Source organism: Macaca nemestrina, chromosome 15, assembly GCF_043159975.1.
Source record: "Macaca nemestrina isolate mMacNem1 chromosome 15, mMacNem.hap1, whole genome shotgun sequence".
NCBI lineage: Eukaryota > Metazoa > Chordata > Mammalia > Primates > Cercopithecidae > Macaca > Macaca nemestrina.
Genome location: NC_092139.1, coordinates 55,403,071 through 55,419,213, shown reverse-complemented (window position 1 = coordinate 55,419,213; position 16,143 = coordinate 55,403,071).

Sequence of the window (16,143 nt, the reverse complement as noted above, 5' to 3'; positions counted from 1 at the left end):
ACCAGGCATACCAGGAGATAAGACAAAATGATAATACACAAGTTTAAAGAACAGTCTTATACAATGTAATGTAAATGTAAATGTAACCCAGGTAACAGAGTTGTCAGAAAAGAACTTTAAAATAGTTGTGATAAACATGTTCTAGAAAATAGAAGACAAAAAATTTCAGCATATAAATCCAATTTTAGCAAAGAATTAAATGCAGGTTCTGTATTGAAAAATAAAGAAACTGAAAATAAAAGCTAAACAGATGGGTCCAAAACCAGATTAGACTTGGAGGAAGAAAGATCAGTAGAAATTAAACAAACTGAGGCACAGAAGAAAAATAGATGGAAAATACAGAAAATACATAGTATAACTGGAATCTCAAAAGTAGAGGAGAGAGAGAATGTAACAGATGCAATATTTAAAGAAATAATGACCCAAAACCTTCCAAAAGCAATGGAAGACAGAATATCTTACATTTAGGAAGTGCTATGAACTCCAAGAGAAAAATATACAACGAAAACCACATCTAGGCCTATCAGGGGTTTGTTAAGCAGAGCAAACAGAAGAAAAAATCGGTAAGAATACAGAAGATTTAAATAAGGCAATGAATAAGCTTGAATTGTTTGACATATATAGAATATAGCAGAATATTGTTTTCAAATCCATGTAAAAAATAAGAAAAGTAAACATAAAGATAAAAGTAAACATAAGTAAGGGGTAATAAAGCAATCTTAATCAATATCAGAAGTTTGACATCAGAGATGTCATGTTTCTGGTCACAGCTGAATTAAACCAGAAATTAATAGAAAAAAGATAACTAATAAAATCCCAGTGTTTGCAAAGTAAGTAATATACCCAAAATTCCCTATGGGCTAAAGAATAAATCACAATAGAAATTATAAATTTTATGGAACTAAATAGTAATAAAAATGTGACATGAAAACTTTGGGATACAGATACAACCATACCCAGAGGAAAATGTATGGCCATCAGTGAATATTTTAGAATATAATAACGGTAAAATTAATGAGCAACTCAAGAACTTAGGAAAACAACAGCAAATTAGACCCAAAGAAATGACAAAGATGAGAATAATAAAAATGATAACAGAAATTGGTGAAACAAAACTAACATACAATAGAGAAAAATCTAGAAAGTCAAAAGTGGATTCTAGAAAGGAAGGGAAGAGAACACCAGCTACTAATATCAGGAATGAAAGAGAGAACATCTCTACATAATGAGAGAACATGATAAACAACTAATTTAAAGCAATGTACCAACAACCTGGGCAATATAGTGAAGGACCTGAAGGACCTGCCTAAGGCTGTCTTACATTAATTTTTTTATAACTGGAAGGAGTACACTCTAAAATAATAATAAACAGTATAGTATAGTAAAGACATTAATCAATAACATAGTCATTTATTATTATTATCATGATAATAAATGAAAAAATGTGCAAGATCTCTACATGTGCAATGTTTAAAACTAGAGAACATTATTAAGAGAAATCAAAGAAAACCTGAATACAGTAATGCACCACATAACAATGTTTGGTCAGCAACAGACTGTATATACAATGGTGGTCTCATAAGATAATTATAATGGAGTTTAAAATTTTCTATGACCTATATACAGAAAAAGAGAAAGAGTTTCTGAATCATTTTATGAGGCCAGCATAACCCTGATGCCAAAATCTGAAAAAGCCATTACAAAAAAGGAAATTGGCAGGCTAATGTCACTTGTAAATATAGATGTAAAATTTTTAACAAAAGATTAGAAAACCAAATTGTTATACATAAGAGAATAATGTATCATGACCAGCTTGAGTTTATTTCAGAATGCAAAGGTGAAAACATAATTTACCACATTGTTAGAATAAAAAGAAAGTTATATCATATGACTATATAAGAAATGCAGAAAAGCATTTGAAAAAATTCAATTCCCTCATAATAGAAAACAAAAAATTGTTAACAAATTAAAAATATAAGGAAACTTTCCTAATATAATAAAAATGATACGTGAAAATCTAAAGCAAATATGATACATAATGGTGAGCTATTTAAAGTTTTTACCTGCAATGAGGATTGACACAAGATGTCCACTATTAAATATTAGTCTAGAACACTATAAAGCAGAAAAGGAAATGTAAAGAATATAGGTTGAAAAGGAAAAAGAAAAAGTCATTAATTACAGAATACATAAAAACATGTATTTAAAATACACAATAATCTACTTATAAATTATTAAAATCAGTAAGTGAATTTTAGCTGGGGTAACAGATAGAGGTCAATACACTGCAGTAAACATCTAGAAAATGAAATTTTAAACATATCCTACTGATTCTACAGATGCTAATAATAGCATCAAATTCCTAGAAATAAACCTAAAAAAATGTCCAAGATCTCTACACATTAAAATAGAGAACGCTATTCAGAGAAATGAAAGAAAACCTAAATATGGTAATGCAACACATAACAATGTTTTGGACAACAACAGACTGTATATACAATGTACAATGGTGGTCTCATAAGATTATTATAATGGAACTGAGAATTTCTATCTTCTAGTGATGTCTTAGTCAGTGTAACATTACTCATACTGGTGAAAACAAACCTACTGTGCTGTCAGTCATATAAAAGTATAGCACAAGCAATTGTGTATAATACATAATACTTGATAATGATCGTAAATAACTATGTTATTTGTTTACATCTTTACTATACTATACTGTTTTATTGTCTTAGAGTGCACTCTTTCTATTCATAAAAAACATTTTAATGTAAAACAGGCTCAGGCAGGTCCTTCACCAGGTATTCCAGAAGAAAGCATTGTTATCATAGGAGATGACAGCTCCATGCGTGTTATTGCTCCAGAATATCTTCTCTTGGGACGAGAAGTGGAGGTGGAAGACACTAATATACACCTCAAACAGACGGGTGCCCCTCTGGGACAAAACTTCTACAGACAGCAATATTTGCCATTTTGCAATATTTGCTCTTCTGCAGCCTCCACTGGTAATCCTGACCCTGTGTAGACCTAGGCTAATATGTGTGTTTGCATCTTAGTTTTTAACAAAAAAGTTTAAGAAGTAAAAAAATAAATAAATTTTAAAACTAGGAAAAAGTGGGACAAACACAAAGATGGCCAAACGAGAACAGCTCCAGTCTGCAGCTACCAGCGTGATTGACGCAGAAGACAGGTGATTTCTGCATTTGCAACTGAGGTACCTGGTTCGTCTCACTGGGACTGATTGGACAGTGGGTGCAGCCCATGGAGGGTGAACCGAAGCAGGGTGGGGCATCGCCTCACCTGGGAAAAGCAAGGGGTTGGGGGATTTCCCTTTCCTAGCCAAGGGAAGCGCTGACAAACTGTACCTGGAAAAACAGGACACTCCGGCCCAAATAGAGTGCTTTTCCCATGGTCTTAGCAACTGGCAGACCAGGAGGTTTTCTCCTGTCCCTGGCTCAACAGGTCCCACGTCCATGGAGCCTTGCTCACTGCTAGTGCAGCAGTCTGAGATCGACCTGCAAAGCTGCAGCATGACTGGGAGAGGGGCAACCACCATTGCTGAGGCTTGAGTAGGTAAACAAAGAGGTAAGGAAGCTCAAACTGGGTGGAGTCTGCTGTAGCTCAGCAAGGCCTACCGCCTCTGTAGACCCCACCTTTGTGGGCAGGGCATAGCTGAACAAAAGGCAGCCCAACTTCTGCAGACTTAAATGTCCCAATCTGACAGCTCTGAAGAGAGCAGTGGTTCTCCCAACACGGCGCTTGACCTCTAAGAATGAATAGACTGTCTCCTCAAGTGGGCCCCTGACCTCCATGTAGCCTAACTGGGAGACACCTCCCAGTAGGGGCCAACAGACACCTCATACAGATAGGTGCCCCTCTAAGACAAAGCTTCGGGAGACAGCAATATTTGCACTTCTTCAGCCTCGGCTGGTGATACCCAGGCAAACAGGGTCTGGAGTGGACCTCCAACAAACTCCAACAGTCCTGCAGCTCAGGGACCTGACTGTTAGAAGGAAAACTAACAAACAGAAAGGAATAGCATCAACATCAACAAAAAGGACATCTACACCAAAACCCCATCTGTAGGTTACCAACATCAAAGACCAAAGTTAGATAAAACCACAAAGATGGGGAGAAACCAGAGCAGAAAAGTTGAAAATTCTAAAAACCAAAGCGCCTCTTCTCCTCCAAAGGATTGCAGCTCTTGGCCAGCAACAGAACACAGCTGGACGGAGAATGACTTTGATGAATTGACAGAAGTAGGCTTCAGAAGGTCGATAATAACAAATGTCTCTGAGCTAAAAGAGCATGTTCAAATTAATCTCAAGGAAGCTAAACACCTTGAAAAAAGGTTAGACAAATGGCTAACTAGAATAAACAGTGTAGAGAAGACATTAAATGACCTGATGGAGCTGAAAACCATGGCACAAGAACTTCATGATGCATGCAGAAGCTTCAATAGCAAATTTGATCAAGTGGAAAAAAGGGTATCCATGATTGAAGATCAAATTAATGAAATGAAGTGAGAAGACAAGTTCAGAGAACAAAAGAGTAAAAGGAAATGAACAAAGCCTCCAAGAAATATGGGACTATGTGAAGAACAAATCTACATGTGATTGGTGGACCTGAAAGTGACAGAGAGAATGGAACCAAGTTAGAAAACACTCTTCCGGATATTTCCAGGAGAACTTCCCCAACATAGCAATCAGGCCAACATTCAAATTCAGGAAATACAGAGTACACCACAAAGACACTCTTCGAGAAGAGCAACCCCAAGATACACAATTGTCAGATTCACCGAGGATTAAGTGAAGGGAAAAAATGTTAAGGGCAGCCAGAGAGAAAGGTTGGGGTACCCACAAAGGGAAGCCCATCAGACTAACAGTGGATCTCTCAGCAGAAACCCAACAAGCCAGAAGAGAATGAGGACCAATATTCAACATTCTTAAAGGAAAGAATTTTCAACCCAGAATTTCATATCCACCCAAACTAAGCTTCATAAGTGAAGGAGAAATAAAATCCTTTACAGATAAAGAAAATGCTGAGAGATTTTGTCACCACCAGGCCTGCCCTACAAGAGCTCTTGAAGGAAGCAATAAACATGGGAAGGAACAAGTGGTACCAGCCACTGCAAAAACATGCCAAATTGTAAAGTCCATCGATGTGAGGAAGAAACTGCATGAATTAACAGCCAAAATAACCAGCTAACATCATAATGACAGGATCAAATTCACACATAACAGTATTAACCATAAATGTAAATGGGCCAAAATGCCCCAATTAAAAGACACAGATTGGCAGTTAGATAGAGTCAAGACCCATCAGTGTGCTTATTCAGGAGACCCATCTCACGTGCAGAGACACATATAGGCTCAAAATAAAGGATGGAGGAAGATCTACGAAGCGAATGAAAAGCAAAAAAAAAGCAGGAGTTGCAATCCCAGTCTCTGATAAAACAGACTTTAAATCAACAAAGATAAAAAGAGACAAAGAAGGCCATTACATAATGGTAAAGGGAACAATTCATCAGAAAGAGCTAACTATACTAAATATATATGCACCCAATACAGGAGCACCCAGATTCATAAAGCAAGTCCTTAGAGACCTACAAAGAGACTGAGACTCCCACACAATAATAAAGGGAGACTTTAACACCCCACTGTCAATATTAGACAAGTCAATGAGACAGAAGGTTAACAAGGATATCCTGGACTTGAAATCAGCTCTGCACCAAGTGGACCTAATAGACATCTACAGAACTCTCCACTCCAACTCAACAGAATATACATTCTTCTCAGCACCACATCATACTTACCCTAAAATAGACCACATAATTAGAAGTAAAGCACTCCTCAGCAAATGTACAAGAACAGAAATCACAACAAACTGTCTCTCAGACCACAGTGCAATCAAATTAGAATTCAGGATTAAGAAAATCCCTCAAAACTGCACAACTACATGGAAACAGAACAACCTGCTCCTGAGTGACTACTGGGTAAATAACAAAATGAAGGCAGAAATAAAGATGTTCTTTGAAACCAATGAGAACAAAGACACAACATACCAGAATCTCTGGGACACATTTAAAGCAGTGTGTAAAGCGAAATTCATAGCACTAAATGCCTACAAGAGAAAGCAGGAAAGATCTAAAATCAACACCCTAACATCACAATTAAAAAAACTAGAGAAGCAAGAGCAAACAAATTCAAAAGCTAGCAGAAGGCAAGAAATAACTAAGATCAGAGCAAAACTGAAGGAGATAGAGATACAAAAAACCCTTCAAAAAATAAATGAATCCAGGAGCTGTTTTACTGAAAAGATCGAAAACAAAATTAGTAGACAGCTAGCAAGACTAATAAATAAAAAAAGAGAGAAAAGTCAAATAGACACATTAAAAATGATAAATGGGGTATCACCACCAATCCCACAGAAATACAAACTACCATCAGAGAATACTATAAACACCTCTACACAAGTAAACTAGAAAATCTAGAAGAAATGGATAAATTCCTAGACACATACACGCTCCCAAGACCAAACCAGGAAGAATGTGAATCTCTGAATAAACCAATAACAGGCTCTGAAACTGAGGCAATAATTAATAGCCTATGAACCAAAAAAAGTCCAGGACCAGATGGATTCACAGCCTAAGTCTACCAAAGGTACGAAAAGGAGCTGGTACCATTCCTTCTGAAACTATTCCAATGAATAGAAAAACAGGGAATCCTCTATGACTCATTTTATGAGGCCAGCATCATCCTGATACTAAAGACTGGCAGAGACACAACAAAAAAGGAGAATTTTAGACCGATATCCCTTTTGAACACTGATGTGAAAATCCTCAATAAAATACTGGCAAACCGAATCCAGCAGCACATCAGAAAGCTTATCCACCACAATCAAATCAGCTTCATCCCTGGGATGCAAGGCTGGTTCAACATACACAAATCAATAAACGTAATCCATCACATAAACAGAAGCAACCACAAAAACCACATGATTATCTCAATACATGCAGAAAAGGCCTCCAACAAAACTCAACAGCCCTTCATGATAAAAACTCTCAGTAAACTATGTATTGATGGAACATATCTCAAAATAATAAGAGCTATTTATGACAAACCCACAGCCAATATAATACTGAATGGGCAAAAACTGGAAGCATGCCCTTTGAAAACTGGCACAAGACAGGGATGCCCTCTCTCTCAACTCCTATTCAACATAGTGTTGGAAGTTCTGGCTAGGGCAATCAGGCAAAAGACAGAAATAAAGGGTATTCAATTAGGAAAAGAGGAAGTCAAATTGTCCCTGTTTGCAGATGACATGATTGTATATTTAGAAAACCCCATCATCTTGGCCCAAAATCTCCTTAAGCTGATAAACAACTTCAGCAAAGTCTCAGGATATAAAATCAATGTGCAAAAATCACAAGCTTTCCTATATACCAATAGCAGACAGAGCCAAATCATGAGTGAATTCCCATTCACAATTGCTTCAAAGAGAATAAAATACCTAGGAATCCAACTTACAAGGGATGTGAAGGACCTCTTCAAGGAGAACTATAAAGCACTGCTCAATGAAATAAAAGAGGACACAAATGAATGGAAGAACATTCCATGCTTATGGATAGGAAGAATCAATATTGTGAAAATGGCCATACTGCCCAAGGTAATTTATAGATTCACTGCCATCCCCATCAAGTTACCACTGACTTTCTTCACAGAATTGGAAAAAACTACTTTAAAGTTCGTATGGAACCAAAAAAGAGCCCACATAGCCAAGACAATCCTAAGCAAAAAGAACAAATCTGGAGGCATCATGCTACCTAACTTCAAACTATACTACAAGGCTACAATAACCAAAACAGCATGGTACTAGTACCAAAACAGAGATATAGACCAATGGAACAGAATAGAGGCCTCAGAAATAACACCACACATCTACAACCATCTGATCTTTAACAAACCTGACAAAAACAAGAAATGGGGAAAGGATTCCCTATTTAATAAATGGTGCTGGGAAAACTGGCTAGCCACATGTAGAAAACTGAAATCAGATCCCTTCCTTAACACACAAATTAATTCAAGATGGATTAAAGACTTAAATGTTATACCTAAAACCATAAAAACCCTAGAAGAAAACCTAGGCAATACCACTCAGGATATAGGCATGGGCAAGGACTTCATGACTAAAACACCAAAAGTAATGGCAACAAAGGCCAAAATAAACAAATGGGATCTAATTAAACTAAAGAGCTTCTGCACAGCAAAGGAAACTACCATCAGAGTGAACAGGCAACCTACAGAATGGGAGAAAATTTTTGCAATCTACCCATCTGACAAAGGGCTAATATCCAGAATCTACAAAGAACTTAAACAAATTTACAAGAAAAAAAAAATCCCATCAAAAAATGGGCAAAGGATATGAACAGACACTTCTCGAAAGAAGGCATTTATGCAGCCAACAGACACATGAAAAATGCTCATCATCACTGGTCATTAGAGAAACGCAAGTCAAAACCACAATGAGATACCAATCTCACACCAGTTAGAAAGGCAATCATTAAAAAGTCAGGAAAAAACAGATGCTGGAGAGGATGTGGAGAAATAGGAATGCTTTTACGCCATTGGTGGGAGTGTAAATTAGTTCAACCATTGTGGAAGATAGTGTGGTGATTCCTCAAGGATCTAGAACTAGACATACCATTTGACCCGGCAATCCCATTACATGGTATATGCCCAAAGGATTGTAAATCATGCTACTATAAATACACATGCACACGTATGTTTATTGCGGCACTATTCACAATAGCAAAGACTTGGAACCAACCCAAATGTCCATCAATGATACACTGGATAAAGAAAATGTAGCACATATACACCATGGAATACTATGCAGCCATAAAAAAGAACGAGTTCATGTCCTTTGCAGGGACATGGATGAAACTGGAAACCATCATTCTCAGCAAACTATCACAAAGACAGAAAACAAAACACCACATGTTATCACTCATAGGTGGGAACTGAACAATGAGAACACTTGGACACAGGGCGGGGAACACCACACACTGGGGCCTGTTAGGGGATGGGGGCTGGGGGAGGAATAGCATTAGGAGAAATACCTAATGTAAATGACGAGTTGATGGGTGCAGCAAACCGACATGGCACATGTATACCTATGTAACAAACCTGCACGTTGTGCACCTGTACCCTAGAACTTAAAAGTATTTTTAAAAAGTAGAAAAAAGCTTATAGAATAAGGATATACAAAATGAAAATAGCTATACAGTTATCCAGTGTTTTCATGTTTTAAGCTAAGTATTATTACAGAAGTCAAGACTTTTTTAAAAACTTGAAGTTTTAAAAAGTAAAAATGTTATAGTAAGCCATGGTTAATTTATTATTGAAGAAAGAAAAAAATACTTTTATAAATGTAGTGTGCCCTAAGCGTATAGTTTATAGAATGATATACTCTGTATAAAGTGTATAAAGTGTTTATAAAGTCTACGGTAGTGTACAGTAACGTCTTAGGCCTTTACATTCACTCACCACTTACTCACTGACTCACCCAGATCAACTTCCATTCCTGCAGTCTCTATTCATGGTAGGTGCCCTATACAGGTGTGATATGGTTTGGATATTTGTCCCCCACCAAATCTTATGTTGAAATGTGATTCCCAATGTTGGAGGTGGAGCCTGGTGGGAGGTGACTGGATTGGGGTGTTGATTCCTCATTAATGGCTTGACACCATTCTCTTGGTGCTGTCTTCAAAACAATCAGTGAGTCTTGCTCTGAGATCACATGAGCATGTAGTTGTTTAAAGTTGGCACCTCCTCCTTGGCTCTCTCTTGTTCCTGCTCTCACCATGTAACATGTTGGCTCCCCATTGCCCTCTACCATGATTGTAAGCGTCCTAGGTGTGACCAGAGGCAGATGCCAGCACCACGCTTCCTGTGCCAATTAAACCTCTATTCTCCCAGCTTCAGATATTTCTTCATAGCAATACAAGAATAAGCTAATACAAAGTATATCATTTTTTATCTTTTATATCATATTTTTACTGTACCTTTTCTGTTAGATATGCTTACACTCACAAACACTTACCATTATGTTACAGTTGCCTACAGTATTCAGTAAAGTAACATGTTGTACAGATTTGTAGCCTCAGAGCAATAGGCTATACCACATAGCTTCGGTGTGTAGTAGGCTAGGCCATCTCAGTTTGTATAAGTATGCTCGGTGATGTTCACACAATGACAAAATCACCTGACACAGTTCTCAGAATGTATCCCTATCTTTAAGTGACACATAACTATAAATAGAGGGGTACACCATCTTCAGGAATTAGAAGACTCAATTTTGTATTTATATCAATTATCTCCAATTTACTTTATAGATCTGAAGCAATCCAAATCAACACTTTGACAGACTTTTTCTATGTAGAAAGCTGTGAATTTATATGTAAATGCAAAGAGCCAATGTGGTCAAAACAATCTTAAAGAAAAAGTTGGAAAATGTACATGATCATATATTAATAGTATCTGGACCTCTTTTTTCTAAAGATACTTAAAGAAATTATCTAATCTAAAGTGTAGAAAGAAAAAAGATGGTTTCAGAGATCATGGGATGGTATCGAACAATGTAACATATGTGTAACTGGAGCCCAACAGGAAAACAGAGTGAGAATGGGACCAAATATATATATATATGAAGAAATAATTGCTAAAATATAACTAAATACAACGGAAAACACCAATTTTAGATTCCAGACATTCAGCAAACCCCAAACAATACAAAGAAAGCACATCTAGATATATCAGAGTAAAACTGCTAAAAGTGAAGAGAAAAATCTCAAAAACAGAAAATGGAGAGAAAAGATGTATTACATAAAATTTAAAAATTTTTTTTAAAAAGTACAAATGACAGCTGATACGGTTAGGCTATGTCCCCACCCAAATCGCATCTTGAATTCTAGTTCTCATAATCCCATAAACCCCCCCAGTGGGAGGTAATTGAATCATGGGGACCAGATTTTCCCTTGCTGTTCTCATGATAGTAAGTCTCACGAGATCTGATGGTTTCATAAAGGGCGGTTGCCTACATATGCTCTCTTGCCTGCCACTATATAAGATGTGCTTTGCTCTCCTTTGCCTCCTCAGCCATGTGGAACTGTGAGCCCATTAAACCTTTTTCTTTATAAATTACCCAGTATCAGGTATTTCTTCATAGAAGTATGAAAATAACAGACTAATACAACAGCTGACTTCGTGTCCTAAACAACAGAAACTAAAGGATAATAGAACACTGTATTTATAGTGCCAGCTGAAAGGCAGAGAAAGATTGTCAACCCAGAGTTTAATATTCGGTGACAATACCCTTCAACAGTGAGGGTAGCTTTTGGTCCAAAGTGGCAGGGCTGAGAGAGCAGCACCTGCCTCTGCTCCCCAGCTCTCCACACTCCATTGTCCTGCCTGCCACCATGATGGAACAGTCTGACTCCTTCACCAAGGACTCCCAGATGGCCATGACTCAGATCCAGCAGGTCAAGCTGCTGCTGCTGCAGGTGCAACATGCCAGTAGCAGATCACAGCCCAAAAGTAGCACAAAACGTGGTGGATGGACTGCATCCTCTGCATCTCCAAGGAGCATGGGGCTGTCCTCCTAGAAGGGCAACCTTGCCAGTGCCATCCATTACTTCCCATGCAAGCCCTTAACTTTGCCTTCAAGGATAAGTACAAGCAGTTCTTCCTGGGGGTGAAGACAAGTGCATGCAGTTCTGGCGGTGCTTTGCTGGCCACTTGGCCTTGGGTGGCATGGCTGGCACCACCTCACTCTGCTTCAGGTACCCCCTGGATTTCCCAGAACCTCCTGGGAGCCGACTTTGGGAAATCAGGCACAGTGCACGAGTTCAAAGACCTGGGAGCCTGGCTGGTGAGGATCACCAAGTCCAACGGACCCAGGGCCTGCCAGGGCCTCAGCATCTCATGCAAGGCATCATCATCTACCCAGCAGCCTCCTTCCGCTAGTAGGATACAGCTGAGGGCATGCTCCCCAGCCCCAAGAACATGCACATCCTGGCAAGCTGAGTTACTGCAAAGACTATGAGGGCCATGGCCAACACGATCTCCTATCCTCCCACATGAAGTTCAAATGAGCCCACATCAGGTATACGGGGACCCTAGATTGTTGGAGGAAGATCTTTAAAGATGAAAAGGGCAAAGCCTTCTTCAAGGGCGAGGTCCAATGTCCTTGGAGGTGTCGGGGGCACTCGGTGCTGGTCCTGTAAGAGGAGTTGAAGAAAGTCGTGAAGTGCATTTGTCTCCTCCACAGAAATGGGAAACAACAGAATCACGGTGAGTACTCAACAGCTGAAGACCACTAACCTTCAAGAAACTCCAATTGTCTGTCCTGGCCAGACATGTCTGTGGAGAGGGGGAAGGCTCTGGAAAAGGGGTGCGTTGTGATCACGTTCGACCATCAGCATCACAATCAATGACCATGATCAATTCTATGAATTGATCGCTGGGGGAAGGAATCATGATGTCCTTGCAGGCCCACAGGCATTTTCTCTGCTGCTCAGACCTAGCGTCTAGCTGTTTGTAGGATCTGAGTTGTGTATAAGTATTTATGTAAGACAAAAGAAACATGTGTCCCATTTGTACTTAAGCACTAGCTCCTCATTTGCACTGCCAAATATTTGCAATTATGTTCTATGTGGTCATTCTGCTGCAAAACAATAAAAAGAGAACACTGAGAACCTCAAAAAATGAGGGTAAATACATTTTCATGGAAAATAAAAACTGAAAAAAAAATCACCAGCAGATCTGTACTACAACAAATAGTAAAGAATGTTTCTCAGGCCAAAGGCAATTGATTCCAGATAGGAATGTCTATCTACAGGAAAGAAGGAAAAGCATGAGAAATGATAAGTGAGTAGGAAAATACAAAATAACATGGAGTTTCTTTCCTTCTCATAATTGTCTTAAAACACAACTGATTATACAGAGAAAAATATAACATTGTAAGGTGAGACTTACAATGTATATTGAAGTATATGTCAGGGGAACAGGTTCAAGGGAGTTTACTCTTGCAATGTTATTACATTTGTAAAGTAGGAAGTGAGACATTTCAGACCAGGTGTGAAGTACAAACTGGGAAATGGTACAAGGCTGACTTTAAGTGAGCTTTGATAATTGAAGGATGCATATTGTTAGCCACAGAGCAACCACTTAAAAATTAAATTAAAAGCGATATTTCTAGGAAACCAATACAGGAAATATAGTCTTAAAACCCAATAAACAGGTGGCAAACAACCCAATTAAAATATAAGCAAAAGGGCCTTGCAGGATGGTTCATGCCTGTAATCCCAGTAGTTTGAGAGGCCAAGGCAGGCAGATCACTTGAGCCCAGGAGTTTGAGGCCAGCCTGGGCAACATGGTGAAACTCCATCTCAACAAAAATTACAAAAGTTAGTCAGGCACGGTGGTGCACACCTGTAGTCCCAGCTACTTGGGAGGCTGAGACTGGAGGATTGCTTGAGCCCAGGAGGTCCAGGTTGCAGTGAGTTATGAGTTGTGATCATGCCACTGCACTCCAGCCTGGGTGGCAGAGCAAGACTCTGCCTCTTTCTCTTTCTCTCTATCTCTATCCCCCAAAATATTTTTCTAAATCTTCTGCATATATGTATACATACAGAGAACACTGAGTGTGCATGTTCTTGGGGCTGGGGAGCATGCCCTCAGCTATATTCTACTAGCGGAAGGAGGCTTCTGGGTAGATGAGGATGCCTTGCATGAGATGCTGAGGCCCTGGCAGGCCCTGGGTCCATTGGACTTTGTGATCCTCACCAGCCAGGCTCCCAGGTCTTTGAACTCATGCACTGTGCCTGATTTCCCAAAGTCGGCTCCCAGGAGGTTCTGGGAAATCCAGGGGGTACATGAAGCAGAGTGAGGTGGAGTTCAGCTCTCAGGAAGCCACATCTCTAGGGAAAGGGGGAGAGCAGTATATCAAGGGAACACCTGTGGGACAGAAGATTCTGAATAGCAGCTCTTGAGTCCCAGATCTTCTCTCTGGGACTGTATGCATACATATATGCAGACGATTTACAAAAGAAAGTATACAAATGTCCAGCAAGTCAATAAAACATTTGCATAATTAGTCACCAAAAAAATACGATTTACACCAATATGTGATACCACTATACACCCACTAGAATAGACATAATGAAAAACAAAAAACATTCTTAGTGTGGGTGAGCATCTGGAGTAACTGGAGTAACTCATTGCTGCTGGGACGAGTATGTTGAAGTCAACAATTTTGGAAAAGTGTTTGGTAGTTTCTAGAAGCATATACACACTCTATGACCCAGAAATCCCACTCCTAGATATTTATTGAAGAGAAACAAAAACATGCCAACAAAAATACTTTTAAAATATTCACAGTAGCTTTATGCATACCAGCCCCAATCTGGAAACCACCCAAATATATATCCCCATTAGAATAAACAGTGATATATTCTACACAATGGAATACTATACAGTCATAAAAGGAATGCTAACTGAAAAAAAAACATACACAAAAATAATCCATAATGAATTATTCCACTAATGGAAATTAGGACAAATTAGGAAAAATTAATATTTATTTGGGGTAAGAAATCATGAAAGCAGTTAGCATTGAGGGAAAGTGGGATATGGAGACTGAGAGGGACAAAAAGAAGTTTCTGGGTGCAGATATTATTCTCTTCTTGAGCAAGTCAGAGGCCACATGGATGTGTTCACCATCTGAAAATTAATCAAGATGTGAACTTCTAATTTGTACACTTTTCTGTATATGCTTTACTTTAATAAAATAGTTTACTTTAAAAATATGTTTGGCTGCCATCACAATAATCATTGTTTCAAACAAGAATCATCAGTTGGGGGAAATGGCTGACTGGAGGCAGGTCTAAGCTGCAGCCCCCACTCAGACAGACAGAGCCGCATGCAGAGACCCACATTGTGAACTCTTGCTCCAAGAACTACTGCAGGAACATACCAGGAAAGCTGAGAGAATCCCTTTGAAGGAGGTGAATTGCCCCTGCAGGCTCTGTGGCACAGTTGAGGAACTGTGAGTCGGCTTGCTTTCTCAGCTGGGAGGCTTGTAGCATGGGGCAAGTTCACAGCCCTGCTCACTGGCTGCCTAGAAGAAAACTCAGTGCTGTTGGGGTGTGGCGGGGAGAGGGAGGCATGCTGGGAGAGAGATTAGCCTTTTGGGCTGCATGGGAGCTGGGGGAGGCCTGTGGCTTTCTCCCACTTCCCTGGTAACCTGTATGACACAGCAGAGACGGCCTGGCCATAATCATCCTGGAAACATAACTCCATTGGCTTCCACATCGCCATCCCCCTCAGCAGCTGCAGTAAGCCCTGCCCAAGGAGAGGCTGAGCTCAGATACACCTAACTTTGCCCCACCTGATGGTCTTCCTCACCTGCCCTGGTAGCCAAAGGACATATTCTCTTGGGAGCTCTACCACCCACCACCTGATCCTCCCTATATTACTGCAGCTGATGCACTCTTGCAAGTGCCACCTCCTGGCTGGAGGCCAACCAGCACAAAACCAGTGCACTAAACAAAAATACAACCAAGAACCCTCACTGAGTTCACTTCACTTCCCTGCTGCCTCCACCACAGCAGGTGCTGTTATCCACAGCTGAGAGAACTGAAGACACATTACATCACAGGACTCTTTGCAGACACTCCCCATTACAAGCCCAGAGCCCGGTAGCTCTGTTGAGTGGCTAGATCCAGAAGAGAAATAACAATCACTGCATTTCAACTCTCAGGAAGCCACATCTCTAGGGAAAGGTGGAGAGCACTACATCAAGGGAGCACCCTGTGGGACGGAAAGAATCTGAATAGCAGCTCTTGAGTCCCAGATCTTCTCTCTGACATAGTCTACCCAAATGAGAGGGAACCAAAAAAAACCAATTCTGGCAACATGAAAAAACAAGGTTCTTTAACATCCCCCCCAAAATATCACACTAGCTCACCAGCAATGGATCCAAAACAAGATGAAATTTCTGAACTGCCAGAAAAAGAATTCAAGAGGTTTACTATTAAGCCAATCAAGAAAGCACAAAAGGAAGGTGAAGTCCAACTTAAAC